Source organism: Podarcis muralis, chromosome 2 (genome assembly GCF_964188315.1).
Source record: "Podarcis muralis chromosome 2, rPodMur119.hap1.1, whole genome shotgun sequence".
Lineage (NCBI taxonomy): Eukaryota > Metazoa > Chordata > Lepidosauria > Squamata > Lacertidae > Podarcis > Podarcis muralis.
The window spans coordinates 26,846,936-26,872,088 of NC_135656.1; the positions used below are offsets into that span (position 1 = coordinate 26,846,936).

General features: G+C 47.4%; 1 protein-coding gene across 4 annotated transcripts in view; it reads left to right on the top strand.

Moving 5' to 3' along the window:
• Positions 1-4,620: 4,620 nt before the first annotated feature.
• Positions 4,621-25,153, top strand: part of SSTR2 (somatostatin receptor 2) — a 37,760-nt gene continuing 17,227 nt past the window's right edge. The window contains exons 1-3 of one of the 4 annotated variants that reach the window (XM_028713889.2): positions 4,621-4,878; positions 6,712-6,867; positions 15,816-15,881. The gene's annotated coding sequence lies outside the window, so the exon portion shown is untranslated. Of the gene's footprint in view, positions 4,879-6,711; positions 6,868-15,815; positions 15,882-20,393; positions 20,914-25,153 lie in introns of those variants that run through there. The other 3 variants (XM_028713880.2, XM_028713899.2, XM_028713872.2) reach the window with 3 other exon arrangements.

Sequence of the window (25,153 nt, forward strand, 5' to 3'; positions counted from 1 at the left end):
ACTGCCCATAGATACAGTAACTCTTCTCTGCATAACCTTTCCAGCATCTCTCAGCAAACTAATACCACTTATATTTGACAATATAAGGGGCAGGGGTGCCAACTTGAATAGAATATGGGGAGGGCAGGTAAGCCTCACCACACATAATCGATCGCAAGATGCAACACACACACACATCATTTGAATGGCGATGCCTATCAACTTTGGGAGTCCTTCTCCCTGCTCGGGGAAAAGCCCCCAAGAGCTGCACACATGCTCCGTGCGCTCTTTAAAGGGAGTGAGGCTTTTGCGGGCTTTTGCAGGAGGTGGGGGAAGGGACAGAGGAAAAAGCCTGCAAGCGCCGCACACACGCGGCTTGTGAAAGGGAGTGCTGAGCTTGACATAAACAGCAACGGCACACAGCTCACAACCCTTTGGACTGAGTGATTAGTAATATCAATTGAATATTGAATAAATATAGTCAGCTGGGTGTTGAAATGTAGGCGTTTCAGCAGTTCTGAGGGCCATTACAATGGTGGCTCGTGGCAGTGGTAAACTGGCATTTGAATCCTCAACAGATTTACTTGGAAATTGCGGGTCAAGCAAGTCATGGTGGCGGCTGGATCTTTGTGTTCCTAGATCTGCTCCCATCATGTAGAAAGAGAGGTGTTGGGGGTAGATATGCACCTCTTATGCAATCTGAGGGGCTTTACTTCCCCACTGAGCTCATATACTATAGAAGCCTGCTTGGCTGGAAGTCTGGCTCTGTGGGGAGATCAATTTGGGGTGGGGTGGGGAGGTTCCTGCAGGCTTCACCCATTCACCCTTTTTGCTGTTAAAAAACCTGACTCCTCTCCCCCCCCCTTTTTTGCCTCTAGTGCCTTGGCGTTGTCACATTAAACTAATTCGAAGCTGGCTGAAAAATGGCATGCTGCAAATCTAAATTAAATTCTTTCTTTGATGAATGTGTGACAAGAAATTGAATCTTGCAGTCTGATTTGCAATTTTATTGTGCTTAAATCTATAAGAGGCGAGAGGGGGAAATTATTGTCAGCAAAACAAATTAGGGTCTTACAAAAACGTAAATAATGCAAGCTGCTATTTCTTGACAAAACAGGCTTGTCTGTTGTAATGCTAACTAAACCTCCCCCTTGAGTACTCTTCCCCACCTCCCCCCCCCCATATGGGTCTCTGTGTGGTAGGGCTTTCCATCTCTCCTGGGTCCATGGGCAAGACCATCTCTGGAGGTCAGCCTCATTAGGCAACTGTCAAGTTCCACTATAAGTTCCTGTGTCTGCTGCTCTTTGCTGTAGCTGCTGCTGCTACTAGCTGTTATCTGCCCTTTCCAGATGAGTAAGCAGGTAGAAGAGCAAGGGATGCTCTTGACTGGCATGAGTGAGAAAAAGAGGCACGGGAATGAACCAAGAGGCCTACTGAGAGCATCTTGACCAAGGACTCACACAACCATAGAACCAGCAATGCCATGGGCTCCCAACAGCTTCAGACCTAGCCAGCAAATAGTTTACCAGAAGCTAGAGCTGCCACTTCCCTGTGCCTCTGAGCCTCCCATTGCAGAGTCAGGCCTTTAAGGGTCCGGATTTGGTCCAGGAGCTACTAGGTGCTGATCCCTGGCATGAGATCAGACTCTCCAAATGTCCTTATTTTCCAGGGACAGTCCTGGATTTACAAAAGCTGTCCCGGTTTCCAATTTGATCCTGGAATGGCCCGTTTTCCTTAGGACGTCCATATTTTCACCAGAGAAATGTTGGAGGGCATGGAGTTGTCCGACCCCTGAGCCAAGGAGATAAGTAACTTTACAACCTTTAGAAGACATCTGAAGGCAGCCCTGTATAGGCAAGTTTTTAAATGCTTAATGTTTTATTATGTTTTTATATATGTTGGAAACTTCCCAGAGTGACTGGGGCAACACAATCAGATGCGTGGGATATAAATAGTAACATCATCATTAATTATTATTATTATTATTAAATAGGACATCCCTATTTTCATCGGTCCTGCCAACCTAGCAGTTTGAAAGCACATCAAAGTGCAAGTTGATAAATAGGTACCACTCCGGCGGGAAGGTAAACGGCATTTCCGTGCGCTGCTCTGGTTCGCCAGAAGCAGCTTAGTCATGCTGGCCACAAGACCCGGAAGCTGTACGCCGGCTCCCTCGGCCAATAAAGCGAGATGAGCGCCGCAACCCCAGAGTCATCCTAATGGTCAGAAGTCCCTTTACCTTTATTCTCATCAGAGAAATGTTGGAGGGTATGTGAGATGACTATGTCTCCAGGGAAATCCAATAGCTATCAGGGTGCCAAATGGTGAGAAACACACACAAAGAGCAACACAGCCTTTTTAAAAAATCTGCTGCAAGAGTATGGTAGTTCTTAGTTAAAATAAGTGCCATGCTGTTAATCATTGACTTCTGTGCTACTCCTTGCCAATTTTTGTCTGGCATAAGCAGCTGCCTGTATCAGGACTAGTCTACAAGTTACTCCTGAGTCACTGCAGACAAGATGAAGAAAGGTCCCAAAGAAACCCTTGTACTGTACCTCTGCACCAGTCCCCCACACCTCTGTACTCCAGTCATCTATTGACACTTTAGGCACCCAGGAGTAACAGCAGCAGTGGGTGAGAGCTACTATCCAGATATACCCTGTGTAGGATTCCCAGCTGCACCTAAGACCTTCTGCATGCTGAGCACATGGTTTATCTGCCCCTGAGCTATAGTAGCAGAATGTGCAGGTATTAGTACGGGATAATGTTTCTCTCCATGCTGTGATAAGCGGCACCTGGTTTATGCAGCTCAAGCTTCTGTTAAAGGACAGGCCACTCTGGTATCTGGCCAGCTTGCTTAATGATAAACAGCTACAGGAGTTGTTGCCCCCGAAGGTGCTTTTGTGTTCTGTGACAGTTTTTAAGCACTGCCTTCCTTTCCCCTGCATTTCGTGGAGCTGGCTGACATTTTGTTATCAAAATAGCATGTTGAATTCTGAGGCTCTGCGTGCACCGAGACGACCTTAAGTTAAGCGCTTTGTGGCTGATGTGGGTCCTACACATTTATGCAAGCCACGGCAATGTGCATTATAGGCCCCTAATAGGAAATCGCTTCTGAGTAGTAATTAAATGCTCACGTAATTCTTGGCTTGATAGGCTCCAGGAAAGAGATTAACTCTGTTTGTGTCCAGGGGGGTCTGGTGGTGATTCAGAGCTGCAACCCATTAAGAAAATGAGTTAATGCAAAGTTTCTAACTCTTTCCAATCATGTAATTAAATACTATTGCTCCCTAGCACTTGGAAAACAGGCTTATTTTTGGAAATAGAAGGGCGGCAGAGAAGTGGCATTCAGGGCACTGTGCACTGCAGGCTTTTTCAGGATGTAGGTTTATAAAGGAAGGAATATGCAGTTCTGTTGCATTTCCCCAGTACTCAAGTCACAATGCATACGTTTCTCAGAAAATGCAATTCTTTTCCCAGTGAGTTTGTTGGCTGAAAGTTGGGGGGGGGGGGCTTCATTTGGGACTGCATTGGGTAAGGAGGGGAAGTTTAATTTTCTCCTCCCCAGTTGCAACCCTGATGAAAATAAAAAATTGCTCCACACTGCAATTAATGAAAGCAAAAAACAACAACACCCCTCACATTTGGCACCAGTTAAGTAATTTACATGCTAAAATGACTTCTGGCCCATTGAAAGCCTGTTAGTTTTCGCACTCCTGGGAAATCCTCAGTGGAAAAGCCTACTCAGTATTCTCCTGGGGCAAGACAGGCAAGTATGATGAAGCTAGTCAGATAAATTATACTTTAATTATCTGTCCTCCTTGCCCTTCCTTGATCATAAAGGGGTTTTGTTTGTTTGCAGTCTAGATCGGTCTCCAGAAGATTTTGTTGCATCTTACACATTGCTGACTCCTCATATCTGCTTCTGGCATGCTACAGTCTCCTTGAATCTAGTAACTACTAGATGATGTGAGCTAACCTGTCAAAGACTCAATAGTTTGTGTGCAAAACAGGGAAAGCCAATCTGGTTCCATCCCGGTTTGGACTACAACTCCCATGAGTGCCAGCAAACATGGCTAATGGGCAGCAGTGTTTGGCGTTGTAGTACACAATATCTGGGGAACACTATGTTGGCTGCCCCTGTGTAAAATAATCCACAGTGCATCCTACCAGGCAGGTTGGGGAGTCTGAACAAATGGAGATGGGTTTCTGCCCAGATTATTATAAGCATTAACAGAGTGGCAGTCAGTTGTTCAAGTATTATCTGGGATAGCTCAGTCTGTAGAGCATCAGGCGCTCAATCTCAGGGTCATAGGTTTGAGCCCTATGTTGGGCAAAAGATTCCTACTTTGGATTAAATTACCTTCGTGGGTCATTAATGAGCACTGCATCTATAAGGACTTCTGTGCCGATCAGATATCGCTTTTTGTTATCTACATAATATGGTGTAAATAGGGTCCCAGTGTTGGTGCTTGGAGAATTTCCTGCCCCCTCCTTTTTTGGGGGGGGTGGACTTTAGCAAACTGCCTCGCCACCTAATCACTCAACAAGAAACGCAGCTTGCTCTGTGGAACGCAATTAATCTCACTTGCTCTCAGAGCACCTTCTCCAAGACTTAAAAGCATTCCTCACACCGCAGATGGATCCTTGTTTGGGGCATGGGTTAACTCAGCATGGTACATTCTGCCATTTAAACTATACAGAGCCTCAAAATCATAGCAGTTCAGGATCAACAAGCTGCCATGGGAAATTCTGCTGTAAATAATTAACAAGACTAAAAGGGTACGGATTGACAGAATGGACTAAGCTGGACAGAGGGCACTCTCTGGGTATCAGGAGACCACTGGCGTCAGAAAAAGGGCTGGAATCTTGTCGTTTAAGGATGCAAGTGCCCCCCAGGTAAGTCCCTCTCTTTCTAGGTTGGGATTTCCACTTCCGCACCTACTCTCCTTTCCTATCATGTTTTAAAAGAACAATAGTGGCCTGAGTGGTCACATCAGAGGGAACATGTTTGTGTTAAGCATTTAGTACAGGTTAATTGCATTGGGATCCCTTCAGGGTAGCTGGGGCTACCTGTGGATTTGTGAAAGCAAGAGAAAATGGTTTGGCATCCTAAAAGACAAAGGTCTTTTCAGATGAAACCCTTCATTATACACCGTTAGGCTCCTGGCAAAAATGTTCCTCTTTAACCAGGCCTTTGGCTGATTGACATCCAGTGACCTTTTAAAATGTGTTGTGGAAGGGGGGATTATTGCGTTGTTCTTGTTCTTGTTCTTATTATGTATTTTGAGTTTTTATATTGTGATTTTATGCTGTGAACTGCCCTGTGACCTGCTGGTAAAGAACAGTATACAAATAATAATAATAATAATAATAATAATAATACTGGAGATAACAGTGTTCTGGTTGTTAGCACTTTCCTTGCACTAGCCAAATTAAGCAAAATTGCCACGCCAACAAACAACAGAAAACTGGAATGGAGAAGTCTAGCATTACAGTGGTACCTCGGGTTACAGATGCTTCAGGTTACAGACGCTTCAGGTTACAGACTCCGCTTACCCAGAAATAGTACCTCAGGTTAAGAACTTTGCTTCAGGATGAGAACAGAAATCGTGTGATGGTGGCGTGGCAGCAGTGGGAGGCCCCATTAGCTAAAGTGGTACCTCAGGTTAAGAACAGTTTCAGGTTAAGAACAGACCTCCAGAACGAATTAAGTTCTTAACCCGAGGTACCACTGTACTGTGGTGTGGGATAGTTCTCCCTGCTGCCTTTTATGTACACTTGAGAACTGTTCAGGGTTCTCAACATCCAAAAGGGGACAAAATTATATTAAACAAAAACAAAAAAGAAGAACCAGGGGCTCCAATTGTTACAAGAAGGCAAAGATACTTGGCAGTTCTATCATGGGCAATATCCAATAAGTGCCCATGTCACTATTGCAAGGAAAAACGTTCGTGAAAAGGGTGCTTTCTGGGTCCAACCATTCCCTCTAATGAGCGGCAACTTCATTCGGTGATCTGAGTTGGTGGTAAACAGCTTTTCTCCCTCAGCAAGAATGCTTTGCTGGGTTTGCTTCAGTCTGGTGAAGGTGCTGCAACCACTTCAGTTAAATCATGCAGAAAGGCCCTAATAGGTTAATTGCGATATGGGGATTTGAACATAATGGCTAACGTCCTTGAAGGGGTGTGTGACCTACATCAAACCAGTTGGCCCCATAAAGAGTGTCAACTCCCTCCCCCCCTTTTTTTTACTGCTATAAACAAAGGCACACTTCATATATTCAGTCATATAACCCGCTTCCACATGCTTTGGTCCCACATTGCTTCCATAGCAGTTGATGATGTGAGGCTGTGCAAACCATGGTACTTTTCCCCCAAACCATCAACAATGGCTGTAATGGAAAGGATGCATTGCGGGGGAAACAACATGAGCAGTGTGTGGCCACGGGATGAAATCTGTACAAGGTACTGAGGTGACGTGAGGGTAAACTGTGGGGAAGTGGTTTTCCAGTGGCTACCATCAAGCTGGTTTTAAATGAATCAGGCCTAGTCTGGTAATTGTTTCAGATTTTGTCCCCATTGAGCTGTTCTTCTACAGAGCGCCACAAACGGAGATAAGGGGAAACACTTTGCTCGGGAACAGGGCCAGAAAGCCTAGGTCAATCGCAGATTTGGAGGAGGCAACCCTTTCATGAGTAAGTTTCGACACACTATTTGCTTGTCACCCTTTCAGCTGTTGACAACATGCCTCTGTCAGAAAACAAGGTGTTCCAATGTCCTCTCCGTCTCCCTGTGTGTGCCAGAGAATGAGCGAAGGATACAGTTCGGCAGCAGTTTATCCAAAGCACTAATAGTGTTGATAAAAGGAAACGTTTTCTGCTTCCACTTGGTAAGTGAATCTCTTTTCGGTTTGTTCAGGGAACAATGTTTGCTTTTGCCCGAGGCATCAGGGATGCTTGCCTAGCTCGCGCTCGCTGTGAGGAAAACTGAAAATACACATTGCAACAGACGGTCTTAAGAGCCTGGATGCTTATTGGGCCAGGCACATGAATAAAAGCGGTATCTAGTATAAAGCTGAACCTCAAGCTTTCCTTATGTCTGGAAGACCTGGCCGGGTATGCCAAGTTGCATCAAGTTACAAGAAGCAGAACGCAGCAGTTTTTTCCTGTGAGAATATACTGGAAAGTTCAGACACGTACAAGAAGTCTGGCTCTTTGCACATGCTCTCAGAAACTAAATGTGGATGCTTATAGGTTAAGTGGTGATTCTGATCTGCATTTGGAATTGTGGAGAAAGAAACAGGGCTCTCTGAGATCTTTCCATTTTGCCACAAGGCTACTGCTGCCTTGGTCATGAGGTGGTGAAGGCATAACAGACATTAAGGTTCAGTGGTGTGTGGTGAGTGGATGAGGGGGACTAGGCTTGTTCCTGATAAATTAGAGTATTAAAGTATTAAAGCCTCCTCCCCAAAGCATGGAAAGCTTCAGCCAGGCTCAGGAAGCGAGAGTGCAGTGCTCAAATGCAGGACGTCACAATGTCAGCAACCGCCGATTCCCCTCGTGAGCTGGTGCTTCTGGCCCTGTTCCCCTATGAAAAAATTTGCTGCCATTGTTAAAATCTTAAGAGAATTTTCCTGTGGATGTATTCTTTTTGCTTTGTAACAGATACATTTCCACATCAGCTTGGTCCACAGTTCTAGATATATTTCTAAAAGAAAAGGCAACAATAAATAGTGACTGGGGGTGGAGGAAAAAAGTGAAATAACAGATGATGAGCCATTCATCCCCAGCTTGGAATTGCAATACTCTTACATAATCCCATCAAATACGGGCTCATATATCTATCTTATTCTAGATGTCAAGGAACAAGCAAAGCACAGAAGTGTTTCCGCCACATGATAAATAAAGCGACTTGCCATGTTCCCAGAACTCTTCTTCTTCATCATTCCTCAGCTTATAAACAGGCAGTAGCAACAGATGTATGATTTATGGCGGGAGAGCTTTGTTTCAGTTCTTACCACACTCACCTCGGCTACACACCTAGACAGACTTTTCCAGATGTACAGTATCACTCACTGGAACAGCAACCATGAGTGTAAATTGTGCAAAAAGATGTGGCTTGCCAGTTAACCTGCGTATCCCCGTTCTGGTTGAACAAATCATACACTTTTAAAAGTACGACTCAAGCGAGATTGGGGCACTTATGTATGACTGATGCAATTTACATGGTAAGATGTATATTAAGGCTTCTGTTAGTTCCACAGTATGTAAGTATTTCTATCCCGACTTTTCTCTAAGGAGCTCAAGTATTGTACCTGCTTCTCCTCCCCATCCCCCACCCCCGCCATTTGTTGTTGTTTAGTCGTTTAGTCGTGTCTGACTCTTCATAACCCCATGGACCAGAGAACACCAGGCACTCCTGTCTTCCACTGCCTCCTGCAGTTTGGTCAACTCATGTTGGTAGCTTCGAAAACAAGGTCCAACCATCTCGTCCTCTGTCGTCCCCTTCTCCTTGTACCCTCCATCTTTCCCAACATCAGGGTCTTTTCCAGGGAGTCTTCTCTTCTCATGAGGTGGCCAAAGTATTGGAGCCTCAGCTTCAGGATCTGTCCTTCCAGTGAGCACTCAGGGCTGATTTCCTTCAGAATGGATAGGTTTGATCTTCTTGCAGTCCATGGGACTCTCAAAAGTCTCCTCCAGCACCATAATTCAAAAGCATCAATTCTTCGGCGATCAGCCTTCTTTATGGTCCAGCTCTCAATTCCATACATCACTACTGGGAAAACCATAGCTTTTACTATACGGACCTTTGTTGGCAAGGTCCCCCGCCATTTAATCTCCACCAAAACCCTGTGAAGTATTTTATGCTGCAAAAAACAAAAACAAAAAACAGGTGACTGGCCATAGGTCATGGCCGAATGGGGATTTGAACCCTGGTCTCCCAGGTCCTACTCTGAGACACTACCCGCTATGCCATGCTGGTGTAGTGGGTACTCTCCCCAGGCTTCGCACTTGAGTGTTTTTGCCCATCCGCAATATGTCCTTGATCTCCGATAATGCCTCTCGCTTGTCTGGTTGGAGGATAGAGAAGGATGTGTGAATGTGTGTAGAAAATAGTGCTTTCCAAAGGTAAGATTTACATTTGTTGCTCCACCCACTTTTCCCTCTGGCGTTCCCCATCACTGGCATGCGGCCCTCAGAACACTACCCAGAAGACAATATGGCCCTCAGGCTGATGAAGTTTCCTCACCCCAGTTCTAGGATCAAGGACAGCTGAGCGCTAGCAGAAAGGCAACCAGATGCAGTGGCATGTGGTCAATGGACGAGGGGGACTAGGCTCATCCCCTAAATGTTCTTGGTAAATTAGACCATATAACACCGGTCCTGAAAGACCTACATTGGCTACCAGTACATTTCCGAGCACAATTCAAAGTGTTGGTGTTGACCTTTAAAGCCCTAAATGGCCTCTGCTCAGTATATCTAAACGAGCGTCTCCACCCCCATTGTTCTGCCCGGACACTGAAGTCCAGCGCCCAGGGCCTTCTGGTGGGTTGCTCACTGCACGAAGTGAGGTTACAGGGAACCAGGCATAGGGTCTTCTCAGCAGTGCTGCCCACCCTGTGGAACTCTCTCCCATCAGATGTCAAGGAAATAAATAAATATCTGACTTTTAGAAGACATCTGAAGGCAGCCCTGTTTAGGGAAGTTTTTTATGTTTGATATTTTATTGTTTTTAATATCCTGTTGGAAGCTGCCTAGAGTGGCTGGGGAGGCCCAGCCAGATGGGCAGGGGGATAAGCAATAAATTTGTTGTTGTTGTTGTTATATTAAAGCCTGGTGCCTCCTTCCTAAAGCCCGGGAAGCTTCTGCCTGGCTTAGGGAGGGAGGCGTGATGCTCTGACGGGGTCCAAGAGCCCTTCTGCCACCTTCCCAAAGCCCGGCCTGCCTTCAGAAGGAGAGAGCAGGGTTCCAGCATCCTGTCAAAGGTCTGGCACCTCCTTCCCAAACCCCAAGAAACTTCTGCCTGGCTTAAGGAGGGAGGTAAGATGCTCACAAGAGCAACACTGGGACTCCCCAATCGCCCTCGCAAGCTGTTGCCTCTGCCACTAACTGTTCCCCTACAAAAAAAATTAACTGCACACCACTGGGCAGATCATAGGCACTAATCTGCAATCAAAAGCTACCGAAAGGTGTATTCAGCTTTCCACAGGATCTCGCTATTGCTGGGAGATATTCAACCATGGGTGAACTAGGATTTGAACTCCTGCTTTTTCATAGTCGCACTGTGCTGGAGATCACACTTGGGGACATCTCTTACTCTTCCCCGCTTTTTGGGGATACTGCAGTTTCTACAGGGTACTTCACAACAGCATAGTTACCTGTGTTTTAGTCTTCCAGTTTTGACTCAGCCATTCTTCTCCAAGCTGATTGCACACCTGCCTCTAAAGCATAGGCGCCGACTCCATGGGGCCTGAGGGGGCCCGAGCCCCCTCAAAAATTTTATTGGGGGGGCTCTGCCCCCCCCCAATAATTTAAGAAAATTATTAGTTATATTCAGCGGCGCCCGGCAGAGCAGCCCTCTCGGCCACGGCAGCCCGGCTCTCCCAGCCCCCGGGGGCCGCCCTCCTCCCTCGCGCACCCGCAGCGTTCCCGCCCGGGGAGGCAGCGCCCCCAGGAGAGGCGGCGGCGGCAGCAGCAGCCGCGCGCAGCCCAGGCTCCCCTCGCCGGCTGCCGAGGGCAGCCGAGGAAAGGAGCGCGCGGCCCCGTCCCGCCCTCGCCACTCACCCTTTTGCAGCGGCCCCGCCCGGCGGGGAACTTAGAAAACTTCCCGGGGCAGGACCCCGGTATGGGCCCCCCCCAATATTTTTTACAAGTCGGCGCCCCTGCTCTAAAGGAGATACCAGGAGCAAGGCCAAACTCTGCCATGTTTCCGAACTCAAGTCGATAACCCTGATACAATGGGCCTTATTCACAGAGTCCCAACGAACACGGTTTAAATCAACACCAACATCAGCAGATAAGCTGTCAATTGATTTGGTTTAATCATGCATCAGATATCTTGTATGCACACATACGACAACAATATATTCCTTGCATCTGTCAGAGCAGGGATGGGCAGACTTCAAGATTGTCTAATCTACTCTGTTTCATACTAGAACCTGCAAGATCTACCAACCAGAATCAGGTGAAGAAGATTTAAGAGATTTATAATTAGAGGACAGGGTACCTCTGAGCACATTCTAAGCCTACTTGTTTTCAGTACCACAACTGAGCTGAACTCACCCTCCTTTTAAATAACACAAACATCCACACCTGGTTAGCTCTCCTCATTTCAGCAGCTTGAGAAAAGTTAGTGTTATGTATTCAGCTACAGAGGTAACCCCAGTGGCGTAGCGGGGTGCAGGGGGACCGGCCGCACCGGGCGCAACATCTGGGGGGGGCGCTCGCCGCTTCCGGAGTTGCCGAAGAGCCTCGGGCGCAGTCTGTAGCAGAGCCCCATGTCTCGCGGAACCAACGAGCTGGCAGCGGCTCTCAGCGCTCGCCGCGGTCCCCGCACGTCAGGGCCGCAGAGGGCGTGCCAGGCAGCCCCTCCTCACAGCCCTACCGCTGCTGCTGCAGCTGCTGGGCCATGTTGCATTTTCCTCGCCTCTCTGCCCTCCTCCTCCTCCGGGCAAGTGGCGTTGTTTGGGCGGCAGCGCCTGCGGCAACTCGCCTCAGATCACCTGACACGGACCCGCCGCCGCCGCCGTGGCTACCTTACCGTAAATACCCCAGCCCAGGCAGCAGCAAGAAGAAGCTGGCAGCGGCGGCAGGTTAGGGGTTAGGGGGCGCAAATTACTTGCCTTGCCCCGGGTGCTGACAACCCACGCTACGCCGCTGGGTAACCCATAGCACTCATACCTTATGCCGATCAAGTTGAGCTTATAACTCGTAACTGCTGCCTCCCGTGTTGTTTTTTGATGTGTTTGCAGCACCGAAAGGAGCCACACCATGCTAGCAAGCATAAAAAACAATGGGCAGCACAGGGAGGTTTGCCACAAACTCTGTAGATATAACATCCCACATCATCCAAATCTTCTAAGTTTTACCATCCATTTCAGAGAAGGACTTCTGCCAAAGTTGGTTGATATTTAATTATTTCATAAAATTTGCACACTATGTGATTGTAAAAAAAACTAACCCCCAAACCAAAAACCCTGAAATTGGTTTACAGAAACCATATGACCAGTCAATACATACAACTGTTGCTATTGCAATTCCCTTGTGCTTGACAGATCTGTGTTTATTATTAGCATGCTTCTGAGCTTAAAAAAGAAAACCGATGCATTCATCAAGGCTTAGTTTCAATTTTTAAAAGAGAGGCACAATTTCTAGTCTTTGTGTTTGTAAAAGAAGAAAAAGAAGAAGAAGAAATAAATAAACCTTTAACACCCATATTGGGGCTTAATGTGGAAGGAGCAAGAGCAGGTCCCTTTTACCAACTCCTTTCTCTGTGGGCACTGCCTCTGACAGCCACCTAAGGGATGTGGGTGGTAAAGGTAAAAGGTAAAGGTACCCCTGCCCGTACGGGCCAGTCGTGTCCGACTCTGGGGTTGCACGCCCATCTCGCTCAAGAGGCCGGGGGCCAGCGCTGTCCGAAGACACTTCCAGGTCACGTGGCTAGCATGACAAGCTGCATCTGGCGAGCCAGCGCAGCACATGGAAACGCCGTTTACCTTCCCGCTAGTAAGCGGTCCCTATTTATCTACTTGCACCCGGGGGTGCTTTCGAACTGCTAGCTTGGCAGGCGCTGGGACCGAGCAACGGGAGCGCACCCCACCGCGGGGATTCGAACCGGACGATCGGCAAGTCCTAGGCGCTGAGGTTTTACCCACAGCACCACCCGCGTCCCATGTGGGTGGTACTGTACTCTAAACTACTGAGCCTCTTGGGCTTGCTGATCAGAAGGTCGGCGGTTCGAATCCCTGCGATGGGTGAGCTCCCATTGCTCTGTCCCAGCTCCTGCCAACCTAGCAGTTCAAAAGCACACCAGTGCAAGTAGATAAATAGGTACCACTGCGGCAGGAAACGGCGTTTCTGTGCGCTTTGGTTTCCATCATAGCGTTCCATTGTGCCAGAAGCAGTTTAACCATGACCTGGAAAACTGTCTGTGGACAAATGCTGGCTCCCTCGGCCTGCTTGGAAGATAACTGTTGAGCAGCAAATGTAACTTACTTCATGGAAAAAACCCACAAATTATTAGTACAAAAACAATTTTAATGTATGCACATTAAAATTATTTGCATTGAAGGGGATAGTTTTAAACATACACACATATCCATATTTTTTTACTTGCCATTATATTGTGATCTTTATATTTCTGCTACTTTGGTGGGTTAAAATGTGCATATACCATATATCTCGGCTTCTAAGCCTCATGATTCCTCCTGTTCATGACATTTAATCCAGTGTCTTCTAGTGGCCTTCATGAGGCCTAGAATCCATTTCAAATGAAGTCTGTGTGACAAAGGTGTTGGTGAGTAATTATAAACCTTTGCATTTTAACTGGAGCATGGCCTTGGCTTTTCCACAGAGGCGTTGTTTGCATCCAAGGAGAATGTTTTAAGATCTGTAACACCCACCTCTGCAAATCCAGGGAGGTACACATATCCCATTCACTGGGACACTCGTGGCAACACCATCTGCTCTTCTGTCGTGCTGATACCATGGGCTTTCTTTTTATTGAAAAAATGAAGCTTATTTGGATATTTATTTCTCATCTGTTTCTTTGGGAAAGGTCATTTCCCTGCCTTATGGGTTATTTATTATGCTAGTGATTATTCCCCTGAGCTCCTGAAATCATGCTCTCTTAATATCGTATGGATTTGTAGGATGCAAATTAAACCTTATCCTTTTCTCCTGGGTATCAGTACGCAGCCTTTCATCTTAATTCCCTTAATTCCCAGCATGATTTTGCCTCCTTGGTAGGTGGTGAGGGAGGTGGAAAAGGAAAGCTAGAGCTGAACTGCCACCTGAAATCTCATGGGAATCCAGTGAAGAGTCTACCTTTCTAACCCAAACCACCCCTCCTGTCTGAACTGCTACTTGTTAACTGACTCTTGCTTGACAGACAGGGTGTGTAGACAGGGTTAACTCTTGACACAGTTATCTCATGCACCAAAAGCGTTGCATCCGCTTCCTGCTTCTTCTGTCTTCCTTGCAAGAGTCGAAGGCTGCTTCTCCAAGAACCAGCTCCTTGTGCTGTGATATTCCACACACTTAAAAACATTACTTAAAAACATTACAGTTTTTTAAAACATTACAGGGGGCACTTAAAAACATTACAGTTCATTTCATTTCACTTTTAATTTGTACACCGTTATTCCATTTTTCTGTACACAAGGCAGTTTACAGCAACAAAATGCACAACAAAGAATGCACACCTTATGATAAATAATCTGATCCAATAAGAAAACGTAACTTTAAAATGGAATGTGTTATCAAAAAAAGTAATATTCAGTAATCTACTAGAATATAATAGCACGCAATAAAATTAACTCTCAGAACACCAGCAAACGATAATTAAACAGAAATTCACTCTTAACAATTACAATGAATAATTACCAAACTATGATCAATAAGGGATGCGGGTGGCGCTGTGGGTTAAACCACAGAGCCTAGGACTTGCTGATCAGAAGGTCGGAGGTTCGAATCCCCATGACGGGGTGAGCTCCCGTTGCTCGGTCCCTGCTCCTGCCAACCTAGCAGTTCGAAAGCACGTCAAAGTGCAAGTAGATAAATAGGTACTGCCCCAGTGGAAGGTAAACAGCATTCCCATGCTCTGCTCTGCCACATGACCCAGAAGCTGTACACCGGCTCCGTCGGCCAATAAAGTGAGATGAGCGCCGCAACCCCAGAGTCGGCCACGACTGGACCTAGTGGTCAGGGGTCCCTTTACCTTTATGATCAATAAAAGTAACTGCAAGCCACAATGCATAAAATACCACAATACATACAAAACCATGTAAAAAGATCAAACTGAGAAACAAAGACAGACAATTTATAAAGGTTTTTTAAAAACAAAAACAAAAAAAACCCCTAAACTCCTATTTTCCCTTCCTAGCTGCTTCTGCTTCGTCTTAAAGTCATGGCCTGGGAGAAGCCAATTGCTCAGCTGGGCTTTATTGAGGGAAGTGAGGCTCTTTCCCCCTTCTTGGCACTTCCTCGCTGAGGAAGCTGACTTCTGCTGAATTATTTTAGAGCAGTGTTTCCCAAACTTGGGTTTCCAGCTGTTTTTGTACTACAACTCCCATCATCCCTAGCTAGCAGAACCAGTGGTCAGGGATGATGGAAATTGTAGTCCAAAAACAGCTGGAGACCAAAGTTTGGGACACACGGTGTTAGAGTCTTTCTATCCAGCCTGCTGCTCTGGGGACTTACCTGCCAGTTAATGCCTGTGTTGTTCATTGTATGTACAGTGGTACCTTGGGTTACATACACTTCAGGTTACAGACTCCGCTAACCCAGAAATATTACCTTGGGTTAAGAACTTTGCTTCAGGATGAGAACAGAAATCATGCAGCGGCGGCGCGGCGGCAGCAGGAGGCCCCATTAGCTAAAGTGGTGCTTCAGGTTAAGAACAGTTTCAGGTTAAGAACAGACCTCCAGAATGAATTAAGTTCTTAACCCGAGGTACCACTGTATATTGGCTCTGGACACCAATATTAGCAAAGGTTGCAATCCTGTTATACACTTACCCGGCAATGTCTCATTTATCTCAAGGGGACTTGCTTCTGATTAGACGAGCATTTGATTGCACTGTAAAACCACTGATACGAAGTCCTTTCCTAATCTACAGCCTGGTTTTATGCCTGTCTACTTGGAAATCCATCAAACTGAGGTCAGGATGACTTGCTACCACCAGGTAAATATGCAGAGGACTGCAGTCTTAGTTACTACTTTGCGATAGTTAAGGCTGTGGATGGATTTTTATAGTGTGCATTAAATTTTAAAGCCTTAGCCTCAATTAAGGTGTGTTTCTGTACATTTCATGGTGACAAGGACTTGTTTCGCAAGGACGGACCCTCAAATCACCATTCCGATGGGGTGAAGCAGGACTTGGAAGTGGCCCAAATTCGTAATGTGTATATGCTACAAATATAATGTGCTTTCTAAAAACACGGTTTAAAACTTCTGTTAAATACCCATACCTGGTAGGGAGCTGTGGAGATCCCTCTGAGGTTCCCTGCAATGTGTGCCTATATCTGGTGGTCCATTCTCCCATTTGCATGGCAGCAGGGCTAGGGAACCTTCAGCCCAGAATGGGTCCCAATTTGGCCTGCAATTACTTTCCTCCCAAGCAATGCCCACTTGCCCCACACCTGATGGCTGCCATTTGTGACATCAGTTATGGGACTGGTAGAAGCATTGCTCAGCTAATCCTTGCACCAAGCACAAGTCTAGGTTTGTCTCCATCTTTCTCCCTGCTGAGTTCTACAAGGACGACACTGAGGCTACGGAGGAGGGGGAAGCTGAAATTCAGGGACGCAGGTAGCGCTGTGGTCTAAACCACTGAGCCTCTTGGGCTTGCCCATCAGAAGGTCAGCAGTTCGAATCCGCACGACGGGGTGAGTTCCCATTGCTCTGTCCCAGCTCCTGCCAACCTAGCAGTTCAAAAGTACATCAGTGCAAGTAGACGGCCTAGGACCCTCATACCTACAGGACCGCCTCTCCTGGTATGTTCCACAGAGGACCTTACGGTCTTAAAACAAAAGCATCTTGGAGGTCCTGGGCCACAGGGAGGTTAGGCTGGCCTCAACCAGAGCCAGGGCTTTTTCGGCTGTGGCCCCGATCTGGTGGAACACTCTGTCACAAGAGACTAGAGCCCTGCGGGACCTGACATCTTTCCACAGGGCCTGCAAGACAGAGCTGTTCCACCAGGCCTTTGGCCAAGGCACAGTCTAACCCCCTCCTTTGGTAATCCTCATAGAACCAATGGTTGCCATTAATTTGATTTTGAATTGGTTTTAGAATGAATTGATTTTAGAATGCTGTGTTACTTTTATTGTTGTTAGCTGCTCTGAGCCTGGCTTCGGCTGGGGAGGGCGGGATATAAATAAAAAATTATTATTATTATTATTATTAGATAAATAGGTACCGCTGCGGCAGGAAGGTAAAGGTGTTTCCGTGCGCTCTGGTCCTCCATGTGCCAGTAGTGGTTTAGTTACACTGGCCCCATGACCCGGAAAGCTGTCTGTGGACAAACACTGGCTCCCTCGGCCTGAAAAGCAAGATGAGCGCTGCACCCCATAGTCAAGTTTGACTGGACTTAACCATCCAGGGGTCCTTTACCTTTTTACCTACCCCCTGGACTGGATGTATTGTGAGAAAGATGGGAGCTGTCTGAGAGCAGACAGATTGGTGGGGCTGTTCACTGTGCCCCATTTGTTCTAATAAACCAGCCTGCCCTGGAGTAGTGCAGAGGGTCCGCCAGCCAGCCGTACCTCCTTCTAGGGTATTCATGGAGGACATCCACCCCAAACCAACAGCATTCCATGAGCTTGCTCAATCTTCATTGGCTTCTCTTGAAGTTTCCTCCTTCCTGAGGTTTGTGTCTGCTAAATATTTATTCTACTTTTGGGGGTTTATCCCAATCCTGCCGATACTGTACCTCCCTCATATATATGTATGGCACCACTTTGGCCTCATAAGGATTTGCACTTGGATAATGAGTTCGCTGGTTTAATGCTGCTGTGCTTTGTATTTTATTTATAATTAATTTCCAATCTGCTGGTTTAATGCTGCTGCGCTTTATTATATAATTAATTTTTATCGCTTCTCGTTTTTTATTTGCTCTTTTCAACGTGCTTTCATTTTATTCCATTTTCCCTGTCAGTCACTTTGGAAAGGGGGATCTCGGTCACAAAGCCAAGCGTACCATTTCGGAGGTTTAGCAATTGCTGTGTTTAGCAATGAAGCTGTAGTCTTTGGCAGAGAGAAAGAAGGCAAATATGTCGCAAAAGGCCAGATCAGCAGGGCCAGACAAACACAGACCAACATAAAAGGGACCCTGACTCCTTGACAAGCAGGCCACCTAGAGAGCAACTCCTCCGGTCCAATAAATATTTATTGCTTGTAGCCATAGGCATTTGCAAATTAGAGAAGATTAGATGTGAGCTGGAGCAGGTTTTATAGGGCTCCCAGTCAATTGATGTCGGGGGCAAACAGGTTGCTGAAAATCAAGAGAATGGCTGGCTGAGGCTTTTGCCTTTAGACCTGAAGGATTCTCCAAGGGCTCCGGCAGCAAACTTGCGTAGGTACTGAAAGAAAGTTCTGCCCACCTCTGCACCTCTGTCTCCCATTCCAAAATGGCTGGTACAGTTGGAAGTGATGCAATATGAGCATGCTTGTATTAAACATGTGTTGGAGGAAGCTGCAGCTGCCAACATGATAAATGTGCTTTAAAGTCAAGGTTCAACACGATCCTGCTGACAGGAACACAGTTCGGTGCCTATACATCCCACTTCTGCCCCCCACCCCAGTCACAACCAGAGACACACTCTGCTCAACTCACTGATCAATAATTAGGGCTGCCACCTTATTTCTGTGGTGTTTTGCCACAGCTGTGGGACAGGCAAGCCAAATATCTCTCTATCTGTTTAATGGTTGCAATTTTGAAATCCACAGGCGTCTTGCTGAAAAACTGCTGTGCCAACCTTAACAGTTGTCCTTAACCATCTCCTTGCTGTGCCGACATTCCCTCCCCCCATTGACTTATTGATCTCTGCGCCAACTTCTGCCTCTAGTCTCTATAGCCTCTATAGCCTCTATAGCTCAGTCGGTAGAGCACGGGACTTTTAATCTCAGGGTCGTGGACTTGAGCCCCACGTTGGGCAAAATATTAATTAATGCATTGCAAGATTTCCTGCACTGGAGGGGCCTTGGACCTCATGGTCCCTTCCAACTCTATAATCCTAAGATTAAGGTAATAAAGCAACTCTGGTTGCTCATTGTTTCCTCTGCCTTTTCAGCTGATAAATGCTGCGATTAACATCTTTGACAGGAGAAAACATTTTCAGGGGGGACTTCTGGGAATGTGGGCTAATCCACCAAGCTGACTGCAGAGGGTTCAAGATACAAGAGAGGAAGTCTCTAGAACCTAGGATGGGTTCTAGGTCAGCAATCCACTTGGTAGGCCTGCCTAACTAAAATACTGGCAGCCTGCCTCTTCAGAGAAAACTGTTTTCCCTAAAGGGAAACTGGTTGTGGTCTGCAACTGGAAGCAATAGCTTTGTGCATTGCATAAGGAATCCTGGGGACTGTAGTTTTGTTAGCGCTGTGATGGGTAAACTTACCATTGAATTGTAGCGCTGTGATGGGTAAACTTACCATTCTGGAAATGTGAGGGGTAAATTACAGCTCTTGGGATTCTTGGGGAGGAAGCCATGTGCTTGAAATGTATGGTGTGCATGCCGGGAATGTCTGATTTCCCACCTTCCTAGGATATGGAAGGAGATCAAGGCAGGCTTCTAAGGATACCAATTAAAGTGTGGTTCTCTCTTCCTCCTACAAAGCTGAGTTGTTGCCTTTGCCTTTCAGTCGGCCAGCTAGTCTTGCTAGAGGACCACCATACTGGAAACAGAATAAGCAACTCCCCCCCCCCCCAGACCACTGGCACCTCCATGACTGCCACGGCTCTTACAGCGGCAGTCTCCATATAAGACGACTACCAATTCCTCTTTCACTCTTGTTTTGGGAGCGGAGGTGGAGACCATAGGAGCCAACTCCTGCAGGCTGAGGTCCCTTTGACCTCCCCCCAATAAAATATGGGGGTGGGCTCCCCCAAAGTGATGGGCATTGCCATTCAAATTGGTGTGTCACGTGATCAATTATGCCGGGTGGGGCTTGCCTGCCCCCGCCCCAGTATTTTATTCAAGTTGGCACTCCTGGTGAAGATGGGTGGCCTACTGCATTGTTTCTCAACCGGTAGCTATTTTGTTTGTAAATAGGACATGTTTCATTTATAATTTTTATAATCCACCTGTAGCCCTCTTGGTATATCGGGGGGGGGGGGGGCAGGGGACCATATGGCCCCCTGGTTGAGAAACACTGATATACTGGAAGGAAGTTGACCGAGCCCCGGGGGTGGGGTGGCGCTTCCTCTAGTTCCTGAGCAAGCCCTTCCTCCGAGTCTCTTCTTCCCTAGGGAGACCCCTGGATCAGGGCCGTGTGAACGCGTTTTGAAAGGCACACGCTGCACCTACAAACCAAGCGCACTCCCTATATTGACTATTGCAGGAAATGGCAACGGGGGTCTCAGTCGCTGCCAGTGTCTATCTTTTTAGGAAGGGGTTGGGAAGCATCTTAGGAGCTGAAATCCTGCCCCTCGTTTACGGGGAGCTTCACCTCCCCGCCCACTACCCATCTCCAACGAAAGCCTGACGCCTCCTCGCCTCCGGCAAAGCCCCCAAAGGTGGACTCCGGCTCTCCACGGTTGCGCGTCGGAGGTGGCGCGCCTTTGCGCCGAGCGGGGCCCATTGATTGCCCGGGCTTGGGGGGAGTGGCCGCGGGTGGGCGACGACGAGAGCGCCTCCCCGGCTCTGCTGGCCACTTGGCACGTCGGAGGTGCAGCCGGCAGCCTTCCTGCGCCGCGTGAGCTGCATCTGCGTGCCAGCTTGCGAGCTGCTGCTGCTGCCGCCGCCGGCGCTTCCTTGGCACTCGCGTTTCCCTCGACTAGGGGCTCGTCCCGAAGCAGCAGCCAGCCAGCCGCCGCCGCCAAGCGCAGGTCTGGCGCCCCCTGCACTCGGAGGCGATCTCCGCTCTGCTTGCAAGAAGTCGTTGGCTTTCCTTTTTTACCGGCGATCTGCATATATCTCTATTATACATGCACACACATGCAAGCAAGCGGGAGCGTGCGTCGAGGGCGAGGGAAGAATTCGCAGAAAGACGCCGAAATTGTGAGTGCTTCGCTTTGGGATAGCGGTGGAGGGGGTGGGGATTGCCGGTGCGCGGCCGGGGGAAGAAGTCTTCGGAGGAACGGCTACAGGTGGAAACTTGGGTGGAAGGGGAAACCCTCGAAGGCTGTCCGGATGCGCTGTCAAGGGAGCTCCCGGACAACTTGCAGGCTGCAGCTGGGAGGGGCGGGCAGCGCTTGGAGATCCTGATGTTGCTCGTCTCCTCCTCCTCAGTGGGATTTGAGGTGGCAGCTGGCTTTGCTTGGGGACCCTGGGCTTCAGACGTGGGCGAGCCCCGAGGGGCATCCATTTCCTCGAACTCCGTGGGCATACTTTCTGGGTCAGGGATCCGGCTTGCGATTGTAGGCGCCTTCTGCTCGGGAGCAAGCAAACCCAGTAAATAGGTACAGGATTCACTTGCGTGCTTCTTTCTCTCTGCCTGAGAATCCAGTGCAGAATCCTCAGCAGCCACCTTGGGGTGGGCTCTCGCTGTCTGTCTGTTTTCTGAAGACGCTACAGAGGAAGGAAATCCCTCCCCTGTGAACATCTGCCTTAAAAGTCCGTGGAGATTTTGCTGTGGTACCCAAATCGGCATTTCTGACACTTGATCTCTGGAACAATGAAAGCTGCTCTTTCAAATCTAAATTTTATTTCTAGGATTGTGTCACCCACTACCTCCTCCTTCAGCACGTTGTCTTCTCCATCTGCTTCCCAACCCACTTCCATCATTCCCAGTTTCACCCCCTTTAGCGGGGGAGAGTTTGTGCAGCGAGCCAGAAAACCCCTAGTTCAAATTCTGCCTCTGAGTGGTCAGAGGTTAAAGCTCGCTGGATCTCTGCCTCACTCATCTGCGGTGGAGGGGATATGGAGCAATCTTGCAGGGTTGTTGTATTGGTGTAATATTATGTAGAGCATTCTGAACACCCTGAATGTCTCCAGGGTTCATAATTCTCTCCCTGCATCTTATTAGCTCCACAAAGAGGGTGTGAGTGTCACAGGGACAGCTAGCGTAGTGGTTAGAGTGTCAAACTAGGACAGAGTGTGTGACCCTGTCTACTCAGAAGCAGCTCCTTCTGAATTCAGTAGGGTTTACTCCCAGGTTAAATGGAGTCAGGATTGCACCTTCTGCCAGTCACTAGATTTCAGCCTAGCCTACCTCACAGGGCTGTTGTGATGATAAATTGGCATGGCAGGGGATGGGTAGCAAGTACATCCCCGTAGGCTTCTTGAAGGAAAACTGATATATAGATTTAACCATAAAAAACCACATGGTTTAAGAGTTGTCTCCAATGCTGGTCCTACTCAGAACAGAACCATTGAAATGAACAGATTTTAGTTAGCCATGTCCATTAACTTCAATAGGTCTGTTCCGAGTAAGGTAAAGGTAAAGGGACCCCTGACCATTAGGTCCAGTCGTGGCCGACTCTGGAGTTGCGGCGCTCAACTTGTTTTATTGGCCGAGGGAGCCAGCGTACAGTTTCCGGGTCATGTGACCAGCATGACTAAGCCACTTCTGGCGAACCAGAGCAGCGCACAGAAACGCCGTTTACCTTCCCGCCAGAGCGGTACCTATTTATCTACTTGCACTTTGATGTGCTTTTGAACTGCTAGGTTGGCAGGAGCAAGGACCGAGCAACGGTAGCTTACCCCCGTTGTGGGGATTCGAACCACCAACCTTCTGATCGGCAAGCCCTAGGCTCTGTGGTTTAACCCACAGCACCATCCTTAATATTAATCCATAATCTTCATTTCAATAACCCAAGTGATTGCAGTCATCCCATACGGGGATTGAACCTGCGACTTTGGTGTTAGAAGCGCCGCTCTCTAACCAACGGAGCTATTCATCCATTCCTTGGTTGTATCTCTTCTGCCAGCACCCGGAACTGCCTTCTGACTCTGTTGAGAACAACAGGAGGAATTATGTGTGTAACTGGAGGCAGAGAGCAGCCTCATTCCTGCAAAAGACCAAGTGACCCTCCCACACTTACCCTCCCCACCTCAGCACCCTCCTGCCTGCACCATTATTTTATTTTCCTCTTTCAACATTTAATTTGATGAGGTCCACCAAAGAAATGAAAGGAGGGGGAAACAGGGGTATTCCACACCATGAGGGATGGTTTGGACAGGTAGCTTCTCCTCTAATTAAGACCTCAAACTCCAACCAGTAACAGCAGCTCAACCATGGAGCTCACAGTAAACATAAAGGAAAGAGAGGGATGAATAAGATGCTAGGGTTTCAATCGTGTATGCAGGCTTAGGAAATCTGGCGTGAGGCATGGCAGTTCAGAGGAACTGTTGAAGTTGCAGGAGGGGGAATGTCGTTCTAATGAAGGTGGAAAGAAATCAAAGGAAACCAATTTGTTGTTGAGGCGCTCTCTCTCTCTCTCTCTCTCTCTCTCTCTCTCTCTCTCTCTCTCTCTCTCTCATACACACACCCACACCCACACCCACACCCCACTTCCCAGACTTAACACTGTGTGGTTTGGAATGACATTTCCTGCAATCTGCGGCAAACCGCAATAGCTTGTGGTTTATGTGTAAGGGCAAACAACTGTATTCAATAAGCAAAAGGCACAGATTCAGATATGATTGTTTGACCGTCATCCACCAGGAGTACATCTGAGCTAGGACCTAAAAGCTTTAGGTTATGCTATAGCACTGAGTCCATCACACTTGGGGCTGTTTATCTCAGTGAGCTTCAATATGTTTAAGTCCATTGGATTGTATCTCTAAGGGACTGGCTGTTCATTGATGAGCCGAAAGGGGGTGGAAAGAAACAAAGAGGAAACAATTGACTTCAGCATATCCAGGTGGTATATTCTGAGATCCAATAAAGAGATGGTCCAGATCTCTGAAGACTGCATAGTTAAATATTTACATATAACGGCTGTATATTTTTTAAATAACAACAACAATGGAGTGTGTGGGATAACTGGAAAATTAGGGTAGTCAGATCCTCCCCCAAAATTGCTTCCGTCCCTTTCAATAGTTTTGTAGAAGATGGAATTTCCTACACCTGCTGAAATTTATTCCTTTATATATACATTTTACCCAGCTATAAGGAGTGCTGGAGCCATACCCTCTTTTTTCACCTGGCTACCCTAGAATCAATAAAAGTGAATTTATTCATTTATTTTATTTCAGAAAATTTATATGCTGCTTGATTATAAGAAGAAGAAGAAACCCAAATTGGTTTTTAATAAAAGTGAATAGAAATGATATTGCAATACCCTTAATGATGCAGATGAGTGCTCTGGTCATCCCTCCTCAAAATCATCTAGGATAATTAGAAGTGCTGAGAGTTTCTAAAATGCTCCCTTTAATTAAAAGGATTAAACTGGGCAATTGAAAACATGTCTGCTCAGAAGTAAACCCCACTGAGTTCAGTGGACTTATACCCCAGGTGCGTGTGGTTTTATTTTTTAATGTGTGGGATTGCAGCCTAAACGGGCTAGTACTTTCTGTAGAAAAGGGGGGGGGCAGCAAAAGGTGATTTCTGCTCCTCAGCTATAGAGCACAAAGATTTGAACTAATGTCCAGTGTGGTGGCACCCAGTGATTATTTTTTTTGTAGGGGAACAGTTAGAGCCAGAGGCACCAGCTTGTGAGGGCAATGGGTGGTGGTGGTGGGGGGGTGGCAATGTTGTGACGTTTCATAAATGAGCGTCATGCTTCCCTCCCTAAGCCAGGCAAAAGCTTCCTGAGCTTTGGGAAGAAGGTGTCAAGCCTCTGACAGGATGCTGGAGCCTTCCTGCCTTCTTCCCAAAGCTGGGCAGGAGTTGGAAAAGTGGAGGAAGGGCTCTTGGACCCCATAAGTCAGGCGTCAGGGAATCTGATTCCCTCCTCCCATGGCAGGCTGCCAGGGATAGATAGACAAGAAAAGCTCTTACCAAGTCTTTTATTCAATATTCACAGAGAGAGGCTTAGAAATACTGCCTCTTGGAATAATGCCGTTGCTCCAAGTAATCTCCACCCCTTCTCAGTCGTCAACAGCACCACCCACCTTACGGTGGCTGCTTAAGGCCATTTGGCTCTTCGCTCTCTGCTCTACTACTTTCACTCCTCGCCGGGTTCTGGGAGAAGGGGGGGTCTGGAATGTTTTCTAGTGATAACGTTGCAGCATGCTTCTCCCTCCTCCTCTTCCCCCATGATTTCCCAGCTTTGCCCCTCTTCTATCTCTGGGCCACAAGTTGTGACCTTCTGCAAACCCCTGTTGTAAATCTATACTGTCTTCCTCTTCTCTG